This window comes from Oncorhynchus keta, chromosome 34 (genome assembly GCF_023373465.1).
Source record: "Oncorhynchus keta strain PuntledgeMale-10-30-2019 chromosome 34, Oket_V2, whole genome shotgun sequence".
In the NCBI taxonomy this organism is placed as follows: Eukaryota; Metazoa; Chordata; class Actinopteri; order Salmoniformes; family Salmonidae; genus Oncorhynchus; species Oncorhynchus keta.
Window position 1 is genome coordinate 40,673,254 of NC_068454.1, and position 22,050 is coordinate 40,695,303.

General features: G+C 40.6%; 1 protein-coding gene across 1 annotated transcript in view; it reads left to right on the forward strand.

Moving 5' to 3' along the window:
- The first annotated feature begins 1,165 nt into the window (after window positions 1-1,165).
- Window positions 1,166-22,050, forward strand: part of LOC118367134 (pre-mRNA-processing factor 40 homolog A-like) — a 102,163-nt gene continuing 81,278 nt past the window's right edge. The window contains exons 1-3 of the mRNA XM_052493874.1: window positions 1,166-1,380; window positions 3,561-3,628; window positions 3,999-4,156. The gene's annotated coding sequence lies outside the window, so the exon portion shown is untranslated. The remainder of the gene's footprint in view (window positions 1,381-3,560; window positions 3,629-3,998; window positions 4,157-22,050) is intronic.

Below are 22,050 nucleotides of genomic sequence, written 5' to 3' on the forward strand. Positions count from 1 at the left end.
GAAGGGACGTAGCCAGCGGTCAGGGATGAGTTGATGAGCGAGGTGAGGTAAGGGAGAAGGTCTCCGGAAATGGTCTGGAGAAGAGAGGGGATAGGGTCGAGCGGGCAGGTTGTTTCACAAGACGCAAGATTTCATCTGGAGAGAGAGGGGAGAAAGAGGTCAGAGCACAGGGTAGGGCAGTGTGAGCAGAACCAGCGGTGTCGTTTGACTTAGCAAACGAGGATCGGATGTCGCCATCGACCTTCTTTTCAAAATGGTTGACGAAGTCATCTGCAGAGAGGGAGGAGGGGGGAACTAATTTCTATTAGTATTCTATTTCTATTATTAGACTATTTCAGGACTAATGAAGATAATTTAATGTAGGTAGGCCGTGACTGGCCTCATACTCCAATACAGTGGGTGGCAAAAAAAGAAGATGAAGATGGCAGAAGACTGATTAGAACCGGTGTACAAGCCTGTTTAACAAGAGTGTTTTCAACTGTTTGAAGCATTTAGTTTACCATTCATCCTTTTTGACTTCATTAATATCACTTGAATCGGTTCAGAACACCCGGAATATTGCTTTGTTTCACGATACACCAACTGGAATCTGTGTGACAAATATAATTGAACTGTAACAATCTCTTCTCTTCTATGGGGGAAACGCGTTGGAACCTACCTGTAAAGCAGCCAAAGAAGCGGCTTTTGAACTCGTTGAACCTAGCCCCTACAGGTAGATTGCGGTTACCTTTGAATTCGGAGACTTTATATTGTCAATTTGTTTAAATGATTTAAATCTCACAGTTGGTACACTCTACATTGGCATTCCAAAATAATTCAATACTTTCTCACAACTGTAATACGCCGACTGTGCAAGTGACAGGACGTGTCACTGTGTTAAGACCACATAGTAGGGCAACAATGTGTGATTATACAGATATACACTGAACCAAAATATAAATCCCATGTTTCATGAGCTGAAATAAGAGCCCAGAAATGTTCCATATGCACAAAAATGTGCACAAATTTGTTTACAACCCTGTTAGTGAGCATTTCTCCTTTGCCAAGATAATCCATCCACCTGACAGGTGTGGCATATCAAGAAGCTGATTAAACAGCATGATCATTACACAGCTTGTGCTGGGGACAATAAAAGGCCACACTAAAATGTGCAGTTTTGTCACAACGCCACAGATGTCTCAAGTTATGAGGGAGCGTGCAATTGACATGTTGACTGCAGGAATGTCCACCAGAGCGGTTGCCAGATAATCAAATGTTCATTTCTCTACCATAAGCTGCCTCGGTCATTTTAGAGAATTTGGAAGTACGTCCAACCAGCCTCACAACCGCATTTCGTCAAGTGGGCGAGCGATTTACTGATGTCAATTATCAGGAATCAAGGTAAGACCCAAGTGCAGACTGTGTGAAGTAACAATGTTTATAGTAACCACAGGAGCAGGCAAACGACAGGTCAAGGTTGGCAGGGGTCAATAATCCAGAGCAGGGGCCAAGGTACAGGACAGCAGGCAGGGTCAGGTCAAGCAGAGGTCGGTAACCCAAAGGTGGAGCAAAGGTACAGGACGGCGGGCAGACTTATGGTCAAGGACTGGCAGTGGTCAGGCACAGGGTTAGGCCAGGCAAAGGACGAGAAAAAGAAAGACTAGGGAAACCCAGGAGCTGAGACACATTTGGTAGGCTTGAACAAAAAAGACAAACTGGCAACACAGGTATAAATACACAGGGGATCATGGGGAAGATGGGCGACACCTGGAGGGGGTGGAGACAAGCACAAGGACAGGTGAAACAGATCAGGGCGTGACAGTCAATGTTGTGAACAGAGTTCCCCATGGTGGCGTTGGAGTGATGGTGTTGGCAGGCATAAGCTACGGACAACGAACACAATTGCATTTTATCGATAGCAATTTGAATGCACAGAAATACCGTGATGAGATCGTGAGGACCATTTATTTTAAGGCTCTGTGACCAACAGATGCACGTGTATTCCCAGTCAGGTAAAAAACATAGTTTAGGGCCTAATTCATTTATTTAAACTGCCTGTTTTTCTCGTATGAACTGTAACTCAGTCAAATCTTTGGTGCATTTGTATTTTTGTTCAGTATACTCATCACGATATTTCACATTGTTTGTCTCAATAGTTATTGCTCTAGTATCCTACGGTGCCAATTACATCTATAGTGCCACCAACTGGTCTGGTGCAGCCATCTTAGATTGCAGTGACTTTTTCACACAGCTTCTAAGGACTGTAACCTGAAGTTTACATACCGCATTTCATGGCCTCATGTACGTTGGTTCAGTTCTTATAGCCCACTAGTGGTGTAGCGTGGCTAACTTTGAATGCAGCATGTAATCATTCTCAAATTCATTTCAGGCTAATTCATTGATTATAAATCTGGAATCAATTGAATTTATGGCTCATGAGAATTTTTGTTGTTGTTGCATTAGCATATGTGCTAATGTGCATCTATAGATACAGTGTGGCCATATTTGAATGAGGCAACTTTTCTCAAAACCAATAAATACAGAAATCTGGAGTGAATCTGACCTATGGTTCACCAGGAGAAGTTGATTGCAGATGATTTTGAGAATTAGCGTTGCATATGGAAAGAATGCATTAATAGTTTCCTTGTTTGTTTTTTTAGATATCAATGCCAAATTGAGTGTGGTTCATCTTAGGGACGTCCATGACAGCGATGACAAGTTTCTAGTTGATAAGCCACTGTGTAGCGGATTTACTGTGGTTTAAATGGACGCATAAAATCCGATTTTTGATTTGTCCATAACTCTGCCATCTTTTGACCAATCCCTTAGCCTTTTCTATTTGCAAATTTCCAAGTTTGTTGGAATTTGGTCCTATGGAAAATAATATTTTTGAACTATTTATGTTACATATTTTAGTATATTAGTGTATGTTCTAATGCATCTACTGGTATAGTGTGGCAATCTGTGAATGCATCAATGTTATTTTCTCTTTAGGGACAATTGTGACAAGTCCAAAAAACAAATTTGGATGTATCAATAACTCAGCCATAACTTAACCAATCACTTAGCTTTTCTCAAACCAAGGTAAGAGATGTACCATACAGTACCAGTCAAATGTTTGGACACACCTACTCATTCCAGGGTTTTTCTTTATTTTGACCATTTTCTACATTGTAGAATAGTGGAGACATCAAAACTATAAAATAACACGTATGGAATCATGTACTAACCAAAAAAGTGTTCAACAAATCAAATTATATTTTTGATGACAGTTTTGCACACTCTTGGCATTCTCTTATAACAGCACCCCCAAGAGACCAATCGGTGCCATTCATTTTGACCAAATTACTCATGGCCTCCAGTTTCTGTGTGCCTAATAAGAAAAAAGTAAAACATCTATGCTTGAGGTAATTATCTGCCAATGATAATTTAGCTTGGTAAGACAAACCAAGAAAAAACACTTATGTGAATTGTCACTCAATATAAGATATTTAGGCTTGCTTAGATGTAACTTTCTTGCTGGCATTATCAGTGAGCTTCCTGTGTACAGCAACATGTTTTCTGCTTTATGTTCCTTTCAGATGAGGGAGAGACCTTTTCAAACCTCCCTGCCACGAAACATTGGGCTTCCGTTTGGACAATGCCTAAGGTATTTTAAGCACATTTCATTTTAAAATGTTCCCCTTCCAGCAATTTTCTAAATGTCACCCATAATTGTGTGCTCACTCTTGCTCCTAAAAACCCAAGAAAATCTCTGACATCACTCGGTATGTGCAATGGGCCAATCAGTCCAGCAGCAACCTGCCAGCAGACCTGCCCCATTTTATGAGATATGCAGGGGCAGAAAGGCATTGTGCAACACCGATGGCTTGTCACAGTATGCTCAAAATCATCTGCAATCAACTTCTCCTCATGAACCATCTGTCAGATTCACTCCAGATGTTTGTATTTACAACTGTCTTGAATGGCTTTCAGGAGAACTAAATCTGCATTAATATATGGCCACACTGTTCCTATAGACAGTGTTGTGCTCGTGACCACCTAAAGTGAGACCGATTTCAAGACCAAGGCCGGAGTAAATCGAGTTCGAATCAAGGACAAGTCTGGAGGAGTCAAGACCAAGACCGGGAGGAGGCAAGTGGGTTCGAGACAAAGTCGAGACCAAGACCAGAAAAATGTGAGTCTAGTTCAAGACTATGGTTGGAATTGAGTCAAACTTCCTCATGTCTCCCCTTACTAACAGTGAGTGCGCAACTTTTAAACAATGTCCCCCACTCTTCCCTACCTGTGTATCAAGGACATTCTGATTGAGCCGACAAAGTTTGAGGATATTTTTCAGCAAAAGTAAAGGACGGTGATGTTATGAGTAAAGTAGGAAGCCCAGGTTTCAATGGGCGATAAGATAGTATTGTCTCATGAAAGGAGTGTGTATATTTAATCTGGTGAAGCCGTTTTATGGGCTGAATAAATGGATGCTGATTCATGAGTTTTTCACTCCGCTGGTTCCAACATAGTCTGGGCAAGAAATTATGATTCTTCATTGTCAGAGACGGTGTCAAGGCCGAGTAAAAATGTATCCGACGCCCAATATGTGGTCTTGAGACCGAATTATAGACTGAGATCTGTCTCGAGTACAGCAACACTTGCCTATAAATGCACGTTAGCCCATATGCTAATGCAAAAAATACTTTACAAATCTTCTCATGAACCAGAAATCATATTGACTCCAGACATGGTATTAATACTCAATTAAATAGCCTCCAATGAATTTGAGAATAATTTGTTGTTGCATTCAAAGTTGGCCACGCTACCCCACTAGATGGCACCATATCACATTAGGGCAATAAGAACTGAACCGATGGACAACAGGCCATGAAATTTGATATGTAAGCCTTATGTACAGTTGAAGTCGGAAGTTTACATACACTTAGGTTGGAGTCATTAAAACTTGTTTTTAGCCACTCCACAAATGTCTTGTTAACAAACTATAGATTTTGCAAGTCGGTTAGGACATCTACTTTGTGCATGACACAAGTAATTTCTCCAACAATTGTTTCCAGACAGATTATTTCACTTATAATTCACTGTATCACACAATTCCAGTGGGTCAGAAGTTTACATACACACAGCTTGGAAAATTCCAGAAAATTATGTCATGGCTTTAGAAGATTCTGATAGGCTAATTGACATCATTTGAGTCAATTGGAGGTGTACCTGTGGATGAATTTCAAGGCCTATCTTCAAACTCAGCGCCTCTGCTTGACATCATGGGAAAATCAGAAGAAATCAGCCAAGACCTCAGAAAAAAATTGTAGACCTCTACAAGTCTGGTTCATCCTTGGGAGCAATTTCCAAACGCCTGAAGGTACCACGTTCATCTGTAAAAACAATAGTATGCAAGTATAAACACCATGGGACCACGCAGCCATCATACCGCTCAGGAATGAGACGCATTCTGTCTCCTAGAGATGAATGTACTTTGGTGCGAAAAGTGCAAATCAATCCCAGAACAACAGCAAAGGTCCTTGTGAAGATGCTGGAGGAAACGGGTAGAAAAGTATCTATATCCACAGTAAAAACGAGTCCTATATCGACATAACCTGAAAGGCCGCTCAGCAAGGAAGAAGGCACTGCTCATAAACCGCTATTAAAAAAGCCAGATTACGGTTTGCAACTGCACATGGGGACAAAGATCGTACATTTTGGGAGAAATGTCCTCTGGTCTGATGAAACAAAAAATATAACCTTTTGGCCACAATGACCCGGAAGAACACCATCCCAACCGTGAAGCACAGGGGTGGCAGCATCATGTTGTGGGGGTGCTTTGATTTAAATAATTTAAATAAACATATTTTGACTAAATTAAAGTCCCAGAATACAACGATGATACCAATATACCAATACACTAATGCTGAAAATAATTCACTAATCTTAAAATAAAGCATTAGTCACATTGACCACAGATTTGGTATATAAACCAATGCATTAAGTAATTATTTTAAAGACCCAGTGCAGTCAAAAACGTGATTTACTGTGTTTTATATACAGTATATTTCCACACTATGAGGCTGGAACAATACTGTGACTTTTTTATGTGTTATTCAACTGCTCATGTCCTTTCTGTCATCCTGTGAACCCCGTTCATTGCTGATATATAAGAGGTAAATATCTTGAAAAATATTATGAAATAAGATCAATTTATAGTATTAAGGCTTTTATATGTTAAAATAACCCAGATGATCTGGAAATGGAGTTACATATAGTGCCTTCAGAAAGTATTCACACCCCTTGACTTTTTCCACATTTTGTTATGTTACAGCCTGAATTTAAAATGGATTTAAATGGAGATGTTTTTGTCACTTGCCTACACTCGGTACCCCATAATATCATAGTGGAATTATGTTTTTCTGAATTTTACAAATTCATAAAAAATGAAAAGCTAAAATGTCTTGAGTCAATAACTATTCTACCTCTTTGTTATGGCAACCCTAAATAAGTTCAGGAATAGAAAAAGCCTCATCTCTGTACCCCACACATACAATTATATGTAAGGTCCCTCAGTCGAGCAGTGAATTTCAAACACCGATTCAACCATAAAGACCAGAGGTTTTCCAATTCCTCGCAAAGGGCACCTATTGGTAGATGGGTAAAAATATAAAAAGCAGACATTGAATATCCCTTTGAACATGGGGAAGTTATTTATTACACTTTGGATGGTGTTATGTTTTGGGCAAATCCAATAAGATGGTAAGTTGGTGGTTGAAGATATCCCTATAGTGGTGTGGGGGCTGTGCTTTGGCAAAGTGGGTGGGGCTATATCTTGCCTGTTTGGCCCTGTCCGGGAGTATCATCGGATGGGGCCACAGTGTCTCATGACTCCTCCTGTCTCAGCCTCCAGTATTTATGCTGCAGTAGTTTGTGTCGGGTGGCTAGGGTCAGTCTGTTATATCTGGAGTATTTCTCCTGCCTTATCCGGTGTCCTGTGTGCTCTTTCTTGTATGCTCTTTCTTTCTTTATCTCGGAGGACCTGAGCCCTAGGACCATGCCTCAGGACTACCTGGCATGATGACTCCTTGTTGTCCCCAGTCCACCTGGCCATGCTGCTGCTCCAGTTTCAATTGTTCTGCCTGCCGCTATGGAACCCTGTTCACTGTGATTACTATTATTTGACCATTTGGTCATTTATGAACATTTGAACATCTTGGCCATGTTCTGTTATAATCTCCACCCGGCACAGCAAGAAGAGGACTGGCCACCCCTCATAGCCTGGTTTCTTCCTAGGTTTTGGACTTTCTAGGGAGTTTTTCCTAGCCACAGTGCTTCTACACCTGCATTGCTTGCTGTTTGGGGATTTAGGCTGGGTTTCTGTACAGCACTTTGATATATCAGCTGATGTAAGAAGGGCTATATAAATAACTTTGATTTGAATAGGCTTTGTCGTGCCCTCTTCACGGCTGTCTTGGTGTGTTTGGACCATTATAGTTTGTTGGTGATGTGGACACCAAGGAATTGAAGCTCTCAAACTGCTCCACTACAGCCCGTCGATGAGAATGCGGGTGTGCTCGGTCTTCCTTTTTCTATATTCCACAATCATCTCCTTTGTCTTGATCATGTTGAGGGAGAAGTTGTTATCCTGGGACCACACGGCCAAGTCTCTGACCTATTCCCTATAGGCTCTCTCATTGTTCTCTGTGATCAAGCCTACCACTGTTGTGTCGTCGGCAAACTTGATGGTGTTGGAGTCGTGCCTGGCCATGCAGTCATTGGTGAACAGGGAGTACAGGAGGGGACTGAGGGGCCCCAGTGTTTAGGATCAGTGTGGCAGAAGTGTTACCTACAGTTGAGGTCGGAAGTTGACATGCACTGTAGCCAAATCCATTTAAACTCAGTTTTTCACAATCCCTGACATTTAATCCTAATACAAATCCCTGTTTTAGGTCAGTTAGGATCACCACTTTATTTTAAGAATGTGAAATGTCAGAATAATAATTATTTATTTCAGCTTTTATTTCTTTCATCACATTCCCAGTGGGTCAGAATTTTACATACACTCAATTAGTATTTGGTAGCATTGCCTTTAAATTGTTTAATTTTGGTCAAACGTTTCAGGTAGCCTTCCACAAGCTTCCCACAATACGTTGGGGGACTTTTGGCCCATTCCTCCTAACAGCTAGTGCAACTGAGTCAGGTTTGTAGGCCTCCTTGCTCGCACACCGTTTTTCAGTTCTGCCCACACATTTTCTATAAGATTGAGGTCAGGGCTTTGTGATGGACACTCCAATACCTTGACTTTGTTGTCCTTAAGCCATTTTGCCACAACTTTGGAAGTATGCTTGGGGTCATTGTCCATTTGGAAGACCCGTTTGCGACCAAGATTTAACTTCCTGACTGATGTCTTGAGATGTTGCTTCAATATATCCACATAATTTTCTCCATCCTGATGCTATCTATTTTGTAGGCAAATTGACATCATTTGAATCAATCAGAAGCTTCTAAAGCCATGACATACTTTTCTGGAATTTTCCAAGCTGTTTAAAGGCACAGTCAACTTTGTTTTCTGTACTGGAACCCACTGGAATTGTGATACAGTGAAATAATCTGTCTGTTAACAATTTTTGGAAAAATTACTTGTCATCCACAAAGTAGATGTCCTAACTGACTTGCCAAAACTATAGTTTGTTAACAAGACATTTGTGGAGTGGTTAAAAAAATGAGTTTTAATTATTCTAACCTAAGTGTACTCTTACCACCTGGGGGCGGCCCATCAGGAAGTCCAGGATCCAGTTGCAGAGGGAGATATTTAGTCCCAGTGTCCTTCACTTAGTGATGAGCTTTGAGGGCACTATGGTGTTGAACACTGAGCTGTAGTCAAGGAATAGCATTCTCACATAGGTGTTTGTTTTGTCCGGGTGGGAAAGGGCAGTGTTGAGTGGAATAGAGATTGCAATATCTGTGGATCTGTTGGGGCGGTATGCAAATTGGAGTGGGTCTAGGGTTTCTGGGATAAGGGTGTTAATTTGAGCCATGACCAGTCTTTCAAAGCACTTTATGTCTACAGACGTGAGCGCTCCGGGTCAGTAGTTATTTAGGCAGGTTACCTTAGTGTTCTTGGGTACAGGGACTATGGTGGCCTGCTTGAAACATGTTGGTATTAGACTCAGTCAGGGACAGGTTGAAAATGTTTCTGAAGACACTTGCCAGTTGGTCAGCGCATGCTCAGAGTACACGTCCTGGTAATCCGTCTGGCCCTGCGGCCTTGTGAATGTTGACCTGTTTAAAGGTCTTACTCACATCGGCTACGGAGAGCGTGATCACACAGTCGTCCGGGATAGCTGATGCTCTCATGCATGCTTCAGTGTTGCTTGCCTCGAAGCGAGCATAGAAGTAATTTAGCTCATCTCGGCATCTCTCTTTGTAGTCTGTAATCGTTTGCTTTCTTATAAGCGTCCGGGTTAGAGTGCCGCTCCTTGAAAGCGGCAGCTCTACAGTGCATCAGCAGGGTTCCTCTGCCCTCTTTGGGTCTTTAAATACAGATATCCAAGACCAGGGTCACAGTCATTAGCTATATATCAAATGGCACCCTATTCCCTATATAGTGCACTACTTTTGACTGTAGTGCACAAAATGTGGAATAGGGTGCCATTTGGGAAATCCTCACCCTATTACTAGACACCAGCAGCCAGATTCAGTTTCACTCACTGTCTTTACAAATGGCCTTACGCCTCCATCCTGATAGGAACATATATTAAACTCTAATATAATACCCATAAATGTGATAATGTGTTTACCCAAGAATGATAGGACTGGAGACATTCTGTATCCTCAACACAGTAAGACCATTCACGTCGCAAAGTACACAACAACAAGACTTGCAAAACTGAACAGCAGAATGGGGTGTTTTTGTCTGATAATCATTGTAAAGCACATTATCAAAAGTGATGATTTCTCTGGGTTGTCAGCATCTCCTTAAACGGTAGCGAAACAAATTATGCTTCCAGCCACGATGGTGTTCGGGAATTCTCTGACCCAATTTTTTTTTTCTTATTTTTTTTTAGCAAGAGTTTGAAGTGTGTCTCCGTTAAGTTGATTAGCATTAACGCCAAACTCTTAGACCTAGGGTGGAGTTGGGAAGTTAGTCACGTCAGTTTCACAGCAGCTTCACATTTTTCCACAGGCGTCGTCTATGGTCCTTCCAGAAGACCATCCCATAATGAGTCCTTGGTGGGGCCTGAGGTGCTGAGATGGGTCTGGTTGGGATTTGCAGAGACGCCCGTCCTAATGTAGACACCACACCGTACCAAAATGCAGCGTGGTATGTGTTCATGATGATTTTTTAAATTAAAGAAAGCACTGAATAAAACTATACAAAACAATACACGAATAACGACCGTGAAGCTATAATGAGAACTGTGCTGACACAAGCAACTAACATAGAATGCCCACCCAGCTCACGTCCTGACCAACACTAAAACAAGCAAAACACAAAAGAACTTGGTCAGAACGTGACAACCTGAGAGAACCAGCCCGAGGGACATGTTGTGTCTGCAACTCCCACCTTCAAATATGTCAATGAGACCATCGGAGGGTAAAACCGTGAATAACGACTCTTTATAAAAAAGCATTGCAGGGTGACTGCAGGAAATGGCCATATATTAGCTTCCCAATCTAAGATGGAGAGCAGCTGTGTTGTGGAAATGTAATGTGATTGAAACTAATGACTAAACCCACAGCAATATGCCACCCCCAGATTGTTTTAGCATGGAGTTAGGCGTCTATTAGATACAATCCACAAAGTATGCCACATTGACTTTTTAAATTTTTACAAAATGCTGGGAATAGTTTTGATTAGGGCTGTATTTGGCAAGATGAAAATGGACAGGACGAGCCACAGCATGGGTCAGATGACTGTCACGTGCCGTTAGCCTCCCATAGCTGCTTCGGATTACTGGCAGGTTGGGTAGATATGACAGAAGGTGACTGACACTCCCTTTTCGGAGTAGGACACTGGAATGGAATCTGATGAAATATTAATTTGCCCTCTAATCTCGTTGTTTGTGATGTGGTTTAACCACCGCATGCAGAGACAGATGTATTATTCATCCTTTCAATGATAAAGAAAATCTTTGTTTTCAAACACAATTACTATTTTGTATATACTTTGTGTGTAGATTTAATCAGATAACATGAGGTAGACCTGCCTCAATATCCAAGACACCTTATCTTAAAATGTAATACTGCTCCACATGTCACGTGTTACCTACTGTAGGGTTGATTTTTCTGTTGACCATTTCTAGTGTTAATTCAAGAGTTAAATTAACTCTGTAAGAGTCAAATGTACACCGAATGGTGTAAAATAACCCAGTGTTGGTGTTAATAACCAGAGTTAAGTGTGAGTGTTATTGTCTCAGTTTTACTCTTTGGAGAGTCAAATATACCCATCAAAACCACTCCCATCATTATCATATTTCCCAACATGCTCTAATGCAGGTATATTTTTTTGTGATTGTTTTTCATATCTGTTTTTGCAAGTACATTAATTGATTGAGTCATATTATTTCACACAAAGATAAATAACATATGTTTTTTTTCTAAACAAATTTAATCAATGAGATTTAATACACTTGTTACCGAAATGGTTCCAGTTTAAATGGTTTAGGTAGTCTCCTTTAACAATGTTCATAACTCTGATAGTCATTCTGAAAGGAGATTGAAAGGTGAATGAAAATTCCAATTGTTGGATATCCTAATTCTGGCTGTAATTCCAATAGGAATTACACATCACTTTGCAAGGTAGCATAAAATGTGACTTGCAGATTTGCCTAGGATCTCAGTTGAACGCCGGAAATTGAAGGAATTCAACAACAATGTCACTGGCTAGGTTTCCATCCAAATTTTGCACATTTTTCCATCAGAGATGTTTCTATCAAATCGATGTAAATGATGACGTAATGCACATAAAAATAACATTTGCAGTGGAATTCCCATGTATTTAATAAAAAATACATATTATATGGGTTTCCATTGTATTTTCCACTCTACTGATGGTTTTGTCATAGAAAATGTTGTACTATATAGCGGATGTGCCCACTCTGGTATTGACAAGTGTGCTTTAGCTAACAACTCGCAGACACAGTGCCGATATAGCCTACATAATGAGATTATTATGGACACAATAGCGAGATTATTTTAATTTGTCAAATTTGATCATCATGTCACAAAAGTAAGACCCTCAATATTTATTGGATAGGAGCATCAAGCTCATCACCTTACACTTTCACAACCCTGTAACGTTCATTATAAACATATTTAATCTGTAGCTTAATAAACTGCATGCATTCCCGAGTCGTAGCGGTAGGACCACACAACATGCCATAGCGTGATTCCAAGCTTACTTACTGATATTTACGTTTACATTTTTAGTCATTTGATGGTTATTATATCAATATTTGCACATTAAAAAAGCACTTCCACCTCCATTTCTCGCATAATTAATTTTACAGACACAAAAAGATCCCACCTTGTCTAGCGTATTTTGTTTTATTGACATTTGGAATCCTTACTGATAAATTTGCTCTTTCCATCAGACTTGTCATGATATTTTTTATACCTTTTTGTAGCGATTACAGCTGCAAGTCTCTTGGGGTATGTCTCTATAAGCTTGGCACATCTAGTCAATGGGATTTTTGCCCATTTCTCAAGGCAAAACCACTCCAGCTCCTTCAAGTTGGATGGGTTACGCAGGTGAACAGCAATTAAGTCATACCACAGATTCTCAATTGGATTGAGGTCTGGGCTTTGACTAGGCCATTCCAAGACATTTCAATGTTTCCCCTTAAACCACTTTGTTGCTTTAGCAGTATGTTTAGGGTCATTGTACTGCTGGAAGGTGAACCCCCGTCCCAGTCTGAAATCTCTGGAAGACTGAAACAGGTTTTCCTCAATAACTTCCATGTATTTAGCACCATCCATCATTCCTTCAATTCTGACCAGTTTCCCAGTCCCTGCCGATGAAAAACATACCGACAGCATGATGCTGCCACCACCATACTTCACTGTGGGGATGGCGTTCTCGGAGTGATAAGAGGTGTTGGGTTTGCGCCAGACATATTGTTTTCCTTGATGGCCAAAAAGCTCAATTTTAGTCTCATCTGACCAGAGTACCTTCTTCCATATGTTTGTGGAGTCTTCCACATGCCTTTTGGAGAACACCAAACGTGTTTGCTTATTTTTTTCTTTAAGCAATGGCTTTTGTCTAGCCACTCTTCCCTAAAGCCCAGCTCTGTGGAGTGTATGACTTAAAGTGGTCCTATGGGCAGATACTCCAATCTCTGCTGTGGAGCTTTGCAGCTCCTTCGGGGTTATAGTTGGTATCTTTGTTGCCTCTCTGATTAATGCCCTCCTTGCCTGGTCCGTGAGTTTTTGTGGGCGGCCCTCTCTTGGCAGGTTTGTTGTGGTGCTATATTCTTTCCATTTTTTAATAATGGATTTAATCGTTCTCCGTGGGATGTTCAAAGTTTCGGATATTATTATATAACCCAACCCTGATCTGTACTTCTCCTGTTTGGAGAGCTCCTTGGTCTTTATGGTGCCACTTGCTTGGTGGTGCCCCTTGCATAATGGTGTTGCAGACTCTGGGGCACTTGGTAGAGCATGGCACTGTCAATGTCAGGGTTGTGGGGTTGATTCCCACAGGGGAAAATGTATGTGCTCACTACTGTAAGTCACTAAGTGACTAAAATGTAAATGTAAACAGAAATGCTACCAAAAATGTATTGACATTTGTTTCAAATGACGAAGTCACTTTGGGCACCAAACTTCCGAATACTGCCCCCTTGCCTTAAAAAGCTAAAGAAGGCCAGTTTTATTGCTTCTTTAATCAGAACAACAAGTTTTCAGCTATGCTATGTCTACACTGTATTTCTGATACATTTTACGTTATTTTAATGGACAAAAAACAGTTTATTTCAATAACAAGGACATTTCTAAGTGACCCCAAACAATAGTGTATGTAAATCATTATTTGTATATATTTACACAACAAAAATATATTTGGGAAAAATAAAATGTCTGCTTTCCGCATCTACAGTGGAAGGTGGCCAAGCTACAGTGGGATGTCTCAAAATATGAGACGTCCCAAAAATCATTCTTCTCACCAAAACATCTGTAGCATCCAAACAATTTGGCCTACAAATCATGATGGAAAGATGAGACTTTCATGAACACTATAGTGTTCTCCGTTTTGCTTTGCAACTCCCACAAGACTCGTCTGAAGTTGGTACTGCTGATGTGCCAACCTCTGTCTGTAGCTTCCGGTCCATTTGAGCTACAAACTAAAATGACCCCACTATGGAAATTGGAATTCCTCAAGAACACAATGGTGTTCTCAGTTTTGCCCTACAACCCCCACAAGTGTCACAAGACTTGTCTGAAGGTAAACGGTACCAGTTTCCATTTTTTTTAAAGTATGGAGGAAGTTTTGTGCCAGAAAAAGGAATTAAATTATTTCCTTCGCTTTCTTATCTCCTAATTATAGGAAAGAGTCTTCAAAACCTTATTCCTTAAAACATTTCTACTGTATGTTTGGCATTTTTGAATGTGTTATTCAATGCATTTCTACTGGCTATAGTAGTAAAGCCCAAATCTACCCATTTTTAGATGTTAATGGTTAGCTCAGAATATGAGCACTCCAAAAGTTGTTTATATATTATAGAGATCAGTCTGTTCGGGAGCCCCGATAATTTATTTATAAATCCCATCATTCGATGGTTCAGTAGTTGGATCTCCCAAGGGAGCATAGCTGACCCAAGTTGTAAGTATAGAAAAAGGAGTTTCCTGATAATGTGTGTGCATATTTAAAATGTTGGTACCGGAGTGCCAAGTCTAGGACCAAAAGGCTCCCTAAACAGCTTCTACCCCCAAGCCATAAGACTGCTGAACAATTAATCAAATGTCCACCGGACTATTGACACCCCCTCCTCCATTTGTTTTTGTACACTGCTGCTACCCACTGTTTATTATCTATGCATAGTCACTTCACCCCTACCTACATGTACAAATTACCTCAACTAACCTGTACCCCCACATAGACTCGGTACCGGTACCCCCTGTATATAGCCTCGTTATTGTTATGTTATTGTGTTACTTTTTATCATGTTTTACTTTATTTGGTAAATGTTTTTTAACTCTTTCTTGAACTGCACTGTTGGTTAAGGGCTTGCAAGTAAGCGTTTCATAGTAATGTCTAAACTTGTTGTATTCGGCGCATGTGACAAATAAAGTTTGATTTTATTTATGCATCATATTGGACAGGGTACAGATTACACGTTTGGATCATTTAGGGGATTCAAAAGATCTCCTCCAGATCGCAAGGCATTGTTGTGAAATATTGGAGTATTTGCATACCATTTTGATTCCCAGTTACATTGTTTTAACATTTTGCTCAAAATAGAAATTGTGTGAGCAATTATAAGACCAAAGTGTAGTTTACAATGTTTAAGGGATACAGTATATCACTGAAGACCACCTCTTCCGAGGCAATAAGATACACAATATTTCTCTCTATTCTCAGACAGGGAAGAAGTAATCATGTCTAAACCAATTTAGGATGGGGAGCCATGGGAAGCATTGAACTACATAAATTCAAACGTGGGAATATATTCATTTTGACAATAGACATTATGCTGGTTAAAGCAACTGGGATGTTATTCCATCTACTTTGGTTGGATTAAATTAATTTGAGCGTTCTGTTAAAGTTCCTAATAATGGTTTTATCTAAGGAATTGAATACAGTGCCTTGCGAAAGTATTCGGCCCCCTTGAACTTTGCGACCTTTTGCCACATTTCAGGCTTCAAACATAAAGAGTAAAGGGGCTGAATAATTTTGCACGCCCAATTTCTCAGTTTTTGAATTGTTAAAAAAGTTTGAAATATCCAATAAATGTCGTTCCACTTCATGATTGTGTCCCACTTGTTGTTGATTCTTCACAAAAAAATACAGTTTTATATCTTTATGTTTGAAGCCTGAAATGTGGCAAAAGGTCACAAAGTTCAAGGGGGCCGAATATTTTCGCAATGCACTGTATATCTACTCCCAAATATTTCAAATGGTAAATGATTGGGGTTCCATAAGTAGAGATGGAGTCCTCCATCGTGGTCTTCAGAGGCAGTACGGCTGATCTGGTTCGATTCATTTCTATATCATGACATTAAACTGAATTTATCTATGATCTTTAATGCGTTGGGGAGCGATTGAGATATATTGTCTCAATATAGTAAAATACTGTCTGCGTATAATGAGATGAAGTGATCAGTAGAGTTTAGGGAAATGTGTGTTATTTCTTTTGATTTACGATTTGCCTGGGCCGGGGTTTCAATGGGTAATAAAAATAGCAGGGGGGATATTAGATTGGCTTGTCTGCTGCTTCTAGTGATTCTGAACAGAGCAGAGCAGATATTGCATGCTATATCTATGGCTGAGGCATTGGCATAAAGCATTTTATTCCGATTAATTAAATTGGAGCCAATTTCCACATGTTCCAAAACAGATCAGAGATATGACCATTCTGGTCTATCAAAAGCTTTTTCTGTGGGTTCGATTCCACAGCTGGCCATGACCGGGAACCTGAAAGGGCAGCACACAATTGGTCCAGCGGCGTCCAGGTTAGGGGAGGGTTTGGCTGGAGGGCTTTCCTTCATTCATCCCGCTCTAGCGACTCCTTGTGGTGGGTCGGGCGCCTGCAAGCTGACTCCGGTTTACAGTCGACCGGTGTTTCCTCCGACACATTGGTGCAGTTGGCTTCCGGGTTAAGCGAGCAATGTGTTAAGAAGCAGTGCAGCTTGCCGGATCATGTTTCCGAAGACGCATGTCTTGACATTCGCCTCTTCCATGTCCGTTGGGGAATTGAGACAAGTAATGAGACAAGCGATGAGACAAGATCATAACTACCAATTGGATATCACGAAATTGGGGAGAAGAAAATGGGTAAAAAAAAAAAATTGCATCAATAGATAAAACAGCCCAAGGAGCTGTTGTTTCTGATAAATCATTTAAGATATAAAATAATTGATGGAGGCTATCCGAGGATACATGTTTTTTAACAAACCCGCTTTGGTCGCTGTGGACCAATTTCAGTAATTTAGTCTCAAGACGGGATGACAACATTTTGGAAAACAGTTTAATATCTGTGTTTATTAAAGGTAGAGGGTGATAGTGAGCACACTGGATGGCATCCCTACCTTTTTTTAATTAAAGGGAAAATAGTCCTGGATTCACATCTCTCCCAAATTTAACTTTTGTGAACGGCTGTGTTAATCATTTTGAGCAATATTGGATAAATTGAATATACAGTAAAATGTTAAATAGACCTCAGAAGGAATATCGTCCCATCCAGGTGATATGTCTTTATTCATGCTATCCAATGCCATTTTTAGTTCATTGAGAGTGATTTGGGCTCCCAGCGAGGTGGCTTTCACTGCTGAGAGAAGAGAAGTACCCACTGGGCAAACACTGAGTTAGAATACCTCATGATAAGCTGTAGACCATTCTATTTACCAAGAGTTTTCAGCTGTATTTTTCGTATCTGTCCATTTAGCACCACAAATCAATGCTGGCATTAGGGCCGCACTCAAAGAGCTCTATAAGGCCATAAGCAAACAAGAAAATACTCATCCAGAGGCGGCGCTCCTAGTGGCTGGTGATTTTAATGCAGGAAAACTGAAATCCATTTTACCCCTACCTTCTACCAGCATGTCACCTACAGGAAATGAAGTGCCGAAACACGCCCCCATTCACATCAACAAGGCTGTAGTGGAGTGGGTCGAGAGCTTCGAGTTCCTCGGTATCCACATCACTAAGGACCTATCATGGTCGAAACACACCAACACAGTTGCGAAGTGGGCATGACAAGGCCTCTTTTCTCTTAAGGAGGTAGAACATATTTGGCATGGTCCCTCAGATTCTCAAATAGTTCTAGAGCTGCATCCTTGAGCGCCTTTTGACTGGCTGCATCACTGCTTGGTGTGGCAACTGCTCTGCATTCGACCGCAAGACGCTACAGAGAGTACGGCCCAGTACATCACCGGGGCCAAGCTTCCTGCCATCCAGGACCTCTATGCCTGTCGGTGTCAAAAGAAGGCTCTAAAAATGATCAAAGACTCCAGCCACAGTCATAGACTGTTCTCTCTGCTACCGCATGGCAAGCGGAACCAAAGTCTGGGACCAAAAGGCTCCTAAGCAGCTTCTACACCCAAGGCATATGCCTGCTGAACAGTTAATAAAATGGCTGCCTGGACTATTTGCATTGAACCCCTGTATTATTTATTTATCTCAATTGTTTTGCACTGACGCCCTTGCACTGTCTCTATGTGCACTCACTAGACTCTACCCACACACTCAGACATGCTACACTGACACTCCAACACACACATGCACACACACACACACACACACACAAACTACATACCGTCAAACACACAACGCACACACATGCATATTCACACCGTACACACTCACACTCACACATAAACACACTTTAACACTCATTACATATGCTGCTGGTAATCTGTTTATTATATACTGAACAAAAATATAAACGCAACATGCAAAGTGTTGGTCCCATGTTTCATGAGCTGAAATAAAAGATTCCAGAAATTTTCCATACGCACAAAAAGCACAAAATAATTGTGCTCAAATTTCTTTACATCCGTTAGTGAGCATTGCTCCTTTGCTAAACTAATCCATCCACCTAACAGGTTTGGCATATCAAGAAACTGATTAAACAGCATGAACATTACACAGTTGCACCTTGTGCTGGGGACAATTAAAGGCCATTCTAAAATGTGTTGTTTTGTTACACAACACAATGCCACAGAGTGCACAATTGGCATGCTGACTGCAGGAATGTCCACCAGAGCAGTTGCCTGAGAATTGAATGTTAATTTCTCTACCATAAGCCGACTCAACGTCATTTTTGAGAATTTGGCAGTATATCCAACCGGCCTTACAATTGCAGAACACGTGCAGCCCAGGACCTCCACATCCGGCTTCTACCCCTGTGGTTCATTTGATAGGGGAGGGTGGTGCTGAGAAGTATTTCCGTCTGTAATAAAGCCATTCTGATTGGCTGGGACTGGCTTCCCAGTGGGTGGGCCTGTCTCCCAAGTGAGTGGGCCTATGACCTTCCAGGCCCACTCATGGCTGCCCAGTCATGTCAAATCTGTAAATTAGGGCCTAATTGTTTATTTCAATTGACTGATGTCCTTATATGAACTGTAACTCTGTAAAATATTTTAAAATTGTCGCATGTTGTTTATATTTTTGTTCACTATATATCCTGATTGCCTAGTCACTTTTACCCTTACCCATATTTGCATACTGTATTGCCTCAATTACACTATATATACATAAGTATGTGGACATGCCTTCAAATTAGTGGATTTGGCTATTTCAGCAACACCCATTGCTGACAGGTGCATAAAACCAAGCACACAGCCATGCGATCTCCATAGACACACATTGGCAGTAGAATGGCCTTACTGAAGAGCTCAGTGACTTTCAACATGGCACCGTCATAGGATGCCACCTTTCCTACAAGTCAGTTGAAAACATTTCTGCCCTGCTAGAGCTGACCAGTTCAACTGTAAGTGCTGTTATTGTGAAGTAGAAATATATAGGAGCAAGGCTCAGCCACAAATTGTTAGGCCACACAAGCTCACAGAACAGGACAGCCAAGTGCTGAAGTGCGTATAAATTGTCTGTCCTCGGTTGCAACACTCACTACCGAGTTCCAAACTGCCTCTGGACGCAACGTCAGCACAATAACTGTTCGTCGGGAGGTTCAGGAAATGGGTTTCCATGGCCGAGCAGCTGCACACAAGCCTAAGATCACCATGCACAATGTTAAGTGTCAGCTAGAGTAGTGTAAAACTCGCCGCTATTGGACTGTGGAAATGCGTTATCTATAGTGATGAATCTCGCTTCACCATCTGGCCGTCCGATGGATGAATTTGGGTTTGGCGGATGCCAGGAGTATACAGAGCCTTGACCTCAACCTCATCGAACACCTTTGGGATGAATTGGAATGCCAACTGCGAGCCAGGCAAATGTAATCTTATCAATCATTTAAATTCTGTCTTGACGTTGGAAAGAGTAATAGCTAACTGATCTGAAAAGAGTGTTTGTTGAGAACACTCTAAAAAGGTTAACAACATTTCCAATTCTGAAATCTTCTTCATTGTGATTCATTCAACCCAAATGCGAATGTAGTTGCATTATTTTTGATAAAAACCTTTGGTGGCATAGAATCCGTGGGTCATCGACTGATGTGTTGATTGTGAATTAATTTAGTTACATTTCAGATTTATCACAAAATGTAGGATTTTATAGTAATGAAACGTTGAAAAGCCATCTTGTGGCTCTTAGGAGATTCTGACATTTTAAGTTGGCAGTAGTACCATACGCATAGTGGTCAGACAGGCTCATATGTCGAATTTATGTTTTCGCGAAAGAAAAAAAAAATTTGAGAATGATTTCTGCCTTTTTGACTAAAATAAAAAGACACAAAAGGACAACACTGGGGGAACACTGCAATTGTATTATAGATATGATACATCATAGATGGAGAAACTGAAAAATCTATCTTGCGTTGCAAACAAGAGTTGCTACATCATACTGTATCAAGATAGACATTTTGATGGCTGTTCATTTTAAATTGTAAATTTGCTGAAGTGAGAGGAATTCATGTAAACTTAATCTACACCACAAGTGGCACCCTATTCCCTATGGGCCCTGGTCAAAAAGAATGCACCATATAGGGAATAGGGTGCCATTTGGGCCGTAGTTTAAATTTAGCACAGTGTTCCATTCTCCGTGATCCAGAGGCCAAAGCATTGAATGGCACATGGATAGAAATGGTATTGTCTGTCGACTAAACATTTGCAATTAGGTTTATATATTGCTGTAATTTTAACGCAAATAAACACAGACAGACAGTCACAAGCAATTAAAGCACATGTCTTATAGAAACTGCAGGAGGGCCACATGCCACAAGAATAAAACAGTGAGATCTCAAAGCAGTGATACATCCATGTTGACAAGAAGAAAATTGTCCCTATATATATATATATATATATATATATATATATTGATAGATCTTAAAATTTGATACTGACTTCTGAGGTTTGTTTGTTTTTTGTTTTTGTTTGCTCACTACACACCTGTATTATTGGCAAAGAGATTGTGCATCACCTGTTGAGTGAGTTCTTTTATCTAAATGGGATTTTAGCGAAGCAGAGACATAAATCGTTTCATTATGAACCGCCTTTCAAGACGTGACGCATATTTTTTCTTGTGTCGTGTGGGAAATAATGAATGTCAGGCCGGTTTGATGTAGGCCGCAAATAATACATGTGATCTCCCGCTATTGAATTGCATCACTGTCTGTCTGCCTCCCAGCCACTGCAGAACTTTTCCTTTGACTTGTCACACAGGAACGCCGTAGGCCTACATCAATCCTCCAAATTAGGAAAGTACAGTGCCTTCAGAAAGTATTCAATTGCACTTGACTTATTCCACATGTTGTTGTGCTTGCATCCAATTCAAAATGGATAGCTCATAATGACAAAGTGAAAACATGTTTGCAGAAATAGTTTACAGAAATGTGTCATTTACATAAGTATTTACACCCCTGAGTCAATCCAATCAAATGGCTAACCGGACTATTTGCATTGTGTCCCGGACTATTTGCATTGTATTTTTGCCATGTGTTTTCGGTTATTGCCAAAATGTGAATTTGTTTCCCAGTGTCTGTTGGAAAACAGACTGAATCAGGTTTACACCATTTCTTATTATCCTACAAAACTCCCTAGTCCTTGCCGATGACAAGCATACCATAAGAGGATGCAGCCACAACCATGTTTGAAAATATGAAGAGTGGTGCTCAGTGATGTATACTGTAGTGTTGGATTTGCCCCAAACATAATGTATTCAGGACATAAAGTTCCTTTCTCCACATTTTACTCTAGCGCCATATTGCAAAAAGGATGCATGTTTTCGAATATTGATATTCTGTACAA